Raw genomic sequence first — 6,052 nt, forward strand, 5'->3', positions numbered from 1 at the left:
GCGGGGCCGAGGGGTGAGCGGGGCCTTTGGGTGTGGCGGGTGGAGGCCGTTACCCGCCCCCCTCAGGCCCCCAGGGAGCCTGCGCCTGGTCGGGGGCTGTGAGGGGGGCTGGGGGGGGGGCCGGGGTTCAACCCGCCCGCCTTGGTGAAACGGGGCGAGAACGAAAATACATTAAAAAAAATCACAAACCAAATGAAATCAAACCAGAAGTCATTGATAGATCCTCGTGTTTCGCTGGCCACCTCCCCGTTGAGGTGAAGGCTCTGATACGAGTTACGGCCCTGCGATTTTTCATGGCTTAGTGTCTGTACGAGTCCTAGGTGAAAATTGTCAGGCAAAACGTGAAGGAACTTGTTTGCAAATGTGATTGTGCTGGCAGGAAGAAGTCAGGAATGAAATGGGACTTCTTGACAGTGTTCAAGGTTGCCCCTGGAATGGCGCGGTGGGCTCTGGGCCCGTCGCTCCCAGACAGACCCTGAGGGGCTGGAGCGTGCCCAGAGCCGGGCAGGGGGCTGGGGAAGGGGCTGGGGCACAAGTGCTGTGGGGAGCGGCTGGGGGAGCTGGGGGGTCAGCCTGGAGAGGGGGGGCTGAGGGGAGACCTTCTGGCTCCCTGCAACCCCCTGAGAGGGGCTGGAGCCAGGGGGGTCGGGCTCTTCTCCCAGGGAACAGGCGACAGGACGAGAGGGAACGGCCTCACCTTGTGCCGGGGGAGGGTTGGGTTGGGAATGAGGGAAAATCCCGTCACGGAAAGGGTGGCCAAGGCTGGCACAGGCTGCCCGGGGGGCTGGCGGCACCCGCCCTGGGGGGATTTATAACACCTGTAGCTGTGGCGCTCGGGGCCAGGGCTTAGCGGTGGCCTTGGCAGTGATGGGTTAATGGTCAGACTCGATGATCTGAAAGCTCTTTTCCAACCTAAACGATCCTATGATTCTATGACTCTGAAGTGAAATCATGAGCAAGGAGTGAAGACCACTCGCTGCTGTTTCATGTGCCAGCGGAGAGTGTCTGGGGAGGAGCACAAAGTTTGTTTGAAAACATGATTACGCGGTCATGAAGAGTCGGGAATGAGACAGGGCTTCTTGATTCTGAAGTAAAATGATGAGCAGGGAATGAAGACAGCTCACTCCTGTTTCATGTGCCAGGGGAGAGAGCCTGGGGAGGAACACAAAGCAGAGGGTGACATGGGCCTCCACAAAAACAAGACTAGAAAGTGGTCTTCAACAGCAGCCTTCAAGGTCAGTGGGAGCGAAGCTGGGTTGTTCTTGTAGTCAAGGAAAGGCATGTGTAAATAGTTGAAATTCAAATGTCAGAGCAAGAATTGGGGTTGTGTAGCTGCTTCCTGAAGATGTTAGGCTACGAAAAGGTTCTGGGGAAAAGCCCAAGTCTAGGTTAGAGATACCAGTGTCAATCCCAGTGCAGGCAAAGGGAGAGGCCAGGGTAAGAGCATGGGCTGGCAGAGATGAAAAGTTTGATATTCACCATGTAGCTGTGAGCTGGCAGGCAATTGTCAGATGTGAGAGGGACAGCAGATCATTAACTGGTGTAGAAAGGCAGAGGTCTGGAGCAGAAGGATCAGTCTGTACACTGTTGGCAAGGGAAGGGGAGATTTCCAAGACAGGAGCATGATTTACCATGCCGCAGGTGGCTGACGGGTCCAGGAGAAGGAGGTTGGGTCTGGCAAGCATGGCAAAACCCCTAGGATGCCAAGGTGGAGGACTTTTGAAAAGAAACGAGGTCTGAACCAGAGGAAAAGCTCTCCAGACAGCAGCAGTTGGTCTCAGTGCATGTTCTCAGCAGCCAGATGTCCATGTCATTGCAATCACTGGGGGTGTTAATTGGCACCCAGGTGGATGCTGCTCGCAGTCAGACAAAAGTTCAAATTGCCTTGCTGTGACTGCTCCATTATCTAGAGCTCGTCCTCAGAGGTCCTCCTTCCAGGCCAGAGCGAAGCGGAGATGCTTTCTAGGTCACAGTGCTGGGGGCACAGCCCTCACAGTACGCTTCAGATAAGCAGGGGCCTTCGTTACCCCTTTTCACCTAGTAAATAGATAAATGAGCACAACAGCTCCCAGATCTACTTGTGGAAAATACTCATAAACCCAAAGATTAGATAATTGTCTGTCTCCCCATGGTTGAGACAGAAAGTGTTCTTGGAAATATTTTTTGAGCACTGAGGGCTGAAAACATCATTCCTACGTCGGGTCAGAGGTAACAGCCAAAAACCCTGGATGCAGCGAACGAGGCTTTTACTGCCCCTGCTCACATTTGCTCTGTTAGCCTACAAAAATGCTCAGTAAAGACTTTCCCATCACCGCTGTTAGACTTCAGGTTGTATTTCAAAAGCATCACTAATAACCAAAGCTCCTGCTTATTTTGAAAACTTCCAGTAGCCTTTTGCCTTTGTATACCTTTGCTTCCAAGTGTGAATGACTGGAATTATAAATGCAACTTTGTGAAACTGCCTATAATGGACTGATGTAATTGGCTTGAAACAATCCATGCATTAAAATTGTTAATTATGGTAAGAAGGGGTTCTTGTGCTATGAGGGAGGTGAAAGTAGGGTTGAGGAAAAGAGAGCGTAGAGAGATTGCTGCAGGGATGAATCCTCCCTAGGCTGTTGATAAAGCTGACACAAGCTTTTATGTTCTTGCTGCTTTTTTTTCCCCCTTTCTTGTTAAAAGCAGACGTAACGTACAGAAAGGCTCAGTTGGACCTTTATACTGTGTGGAACATGTTGTGCACTTATGCTTTTCTTAATAAATCCCACTCAAATTCAAATGCTTTCCTCTTCTGTTTCATTACAGGTTAAATTTGGTGTTCTGTAGCATGCATTTTAAAATCTAAAGTCAGGCTCTGTGGGAACTCTCCCACTTGTACTTAGGCAGAAGTATTTATAGGCGTAGGGTCGTGGGGTTTGGAGGTGGACCCAGCCTTGGGTGACCTGCTGTCCCAGGGTGACCTCATGGCTGGAGCCTGAAATTCCTCTTCCATGCCATGTAAAATCCTCCATTCCTGGCATTGCCTGCTCTAGGTGACTTCAGATTTAATAATAAAAAAAAAATTACTTGTGAAGCAGAGAGGTAATGTGAAAGGAAGGGAATGGTGAAATAAATGTGGTTTTGTTATCTTTCTCTGGGTGGGAAGGGCAAGGCTTTCAGGTACACGTGAGCAGAACTTGGCAGTTCAGCTAGCCTTGAGCTGCAAATCTCAGAGCATCAAAGGGATGCTTCTTCCTCCAGCCCCGTGCAGTAACATGCTGATAGTAAGGACACCTGCAGGGACCTTTTCTGGGGGGTTCTGGGGTTTCCACGTTGTATTTTCAAACACTCCCTGCAGGTGCTTGGGAGGTGGCCAACAGCGCGGGGGGACAAGCAGGGCAAGACAGGACAATTTCCTTACGAGGCTGGAAAGGAGAGAAACCAGAGGCTTGCTCTGCGTGGTGTTTTTTTGCCATGATAGTGCTGATTTCTGTGCTGTCCAGACACGTTGCTGTGCACGGCAGCTCCCTTTGGCCTGTTCCCCCGGGTTTGCTTTCTGTGAGAAGCGGAGTGCTGCAGGGAGCAGGCAGGGAAAAAAAGGTAGTTGATGCATTTGTAGGTCTTGCTCTGAAATAACATCACAAGGCAGCCAGGGTGTTCATAGAATCCCAGGATCAGAGAATGATCAGGGTTGGAAGGGACCTCTGGAGATCATTTAGTCCAACCCCCTGCTAAAGCCCAAGCTCAAGCCCAGGAGCTGAAGAGTATTTCTGGGTGCCCTGGTTTAGTGGTAGTTAGAGAAACCGGTTCAGCTGCTCCTCCTGCTCCCTTCTCTCCCCATCCTCCTTCTGATCCATCACTGTGTCCTCTCCACAGCAGGTTTTGTGTTGGAAAAAGTGACACTGGACCATAACTGTACATTACATATAGTATTTCTTTGTGACTTTAAAGACTTGTTCTTAAGTGGATTAAATGGCAGTCACGTCTTCTGGAAACAAGCTCTGCTATTTGGTCATATCTTTTGAAGCCCTCTAAAGCTGATAAATAAATGAAAATTTATTTTGGCAGCATTTGCCAAATGACTGAGAAGAGGATTTAATGTGAGCCTAAAGGGGAGCAGTAGAGTCTTCAGTTTCAGATGACCTGAAATGAAGAGTAGTGGATCTCTAGAAGTTATTTATACACGAATTACTAGGTTACAGCCGTGGTAACTGGGTGAAGTTCTGTGATTAGATTTGATGGCCTGAAAGCTCCTTTTTTGCAATGAACTCTGTCAAAGTTTCCATGATTTCATCTGGTTTGGCCCATCGCTGTTGGTTGGGAAACAAGTGTGGAGCACACAAAGAATAAATGAAGACTACGTTAGGCTGAGCATTGGTTGCACAGCAGTAGGTGTTCTCCAGACCATTTCCTTGCTCTCCTTCCCTCCTCTGTGCTCTGTCTGTCATGTATTTTGGCCAAATCTTTGCACTAGCATTGCCTAGAGCTTTTAGGGCTGGCTGAAGGCTTTGGGGTGGCCCTATTTCCAGTTCTCTGGAAATGTCACTGGGTGTCGTGGTGACTTGTAGACAGCATTTTTCCCATGTTGTTTCCAGATCACATACCAGATGTTAGAGCTGGGCTGTCAGGCTGTGTCACAATGGCTTGCTTTCTGTTTACCAAATAATAATTTCCTTTCGGTCCATCCTAAGTCACCAAGTAGACGTGGAATCAAAGTACCCTTTCACCTCTCACTGCAACATTTCCTTTACCTCCACTGTTAACATGTACCAATTTTTCAAGCATCAAACTAATTCCCATCCAGAAGCTTTTACTTAAAAAAATATCTTGGCTTTAAATCCATTGGTGCCAGCCCCTAAGTCAGGATGTTGCTTTCCCAAAGAGGAAGGTTAACCTTGGTGACATCTGCCCAGATGTTGTTTATCTCCTTACTGAGCTATGTTATTTGCCATGATAACAATTCTGCTGTTTTCAGCATTAACCTTCTACCCACCTCCCTGAAACCAGTGCTCAGGGTGCCCGGGGGCTGCTAGCCATGACATGTGACTCCTGAGGGAAAAGAGGTTTCTTCTCCAATTTTTGTGGAACATCAAAATCTACCCCATGTCTCTGTAGCTGGAGTTTGCTTTTCAGTGGGGTTTATTAACTTTCTTATTTCCTGCCCCGACGTGCTGTCTCTGGCTGCTCTTCACAAACTGGTCCCTGCTCCTTCTCCCAAATTCTCGATGCTTTTCTCAGGTATCTCCATTATCCTCCCTTCATTCCTCTAGTCCGGTGGGCATTTTCTCAGTAGCGCCACAGCGTGCACATAGGGCAGGTGGAAGCAGGAGGATGCTTGGGGTAGAAAGTGCTGGTCCCACCAGCTGACAAGGGCAAGTTCTCACTAGCAGAAGGAGGAGATGCCTGGAGGCTACAAACATTTCTGCAGTGGAGGAAAGGAAGAGGAAGCTAACTGCTCGGGGCTTCCAGGTGTGCTTCAAGCAGCCCAGTGCTGACTGTATCCCCATCAGAGGCCTGGAAGGACTACAAAGACCATGTCACCTTGTTCTGTTCCTGCCATCATTGTGTGGTGATCCAGGATGAAAACACAATTCCTTCTTGGTGCGACTGTTGCTGTAGCTATAGCCCCACAGTGGGTTGCTGGTGGGTTGTGCCATAGGAGCCTCCCCTGCACACGCAGAGGAACAGTGGCAGGTGGGGAAGCCTGAATGATGCCTCCATGGAGCTGCTCTCCAGAGCATCTTTTGGACTAGGGGGGAATCACTGTCTGGGGGTATGGGACACATAAGTGAAGAGCATTTTAGGATTGCACAAAACTTGTGGGGTGATTAGAAGAGGAAACAAACCCAGGGATCAGGGTGTTTTGAGGAGGAACAAAAGTGGGGAAAAAAGATGAAAAGGGCTGGTTGTGTGTAAGCAGGTTGCTAGTCAGCAGCCTTGGCCGTGCCCTGTGTGTGAGCAGTGCAATCTGTCCTGTGTGCTCATTAAAATCCATTTCTAATTATTTTCTGGGGGATGGACTCTGTTCTGTGTGTACAGGAGTCTGAGTGCCAGGACTGCAGTGGGACCACAG

Source organism: Falco biarmicus, chromosome Z (genome assembly GCF_023638135.1).
Source record: "Falco biarmicus isolate bFalBia1 chromosome Z, bFalBia1.pri, whole genome shotgun sequence".
NCBI lineage: Eukaryota > Metazoa > Chordata > Aves > Falconiformes > Falconidae > Falco > Falco biarmicus.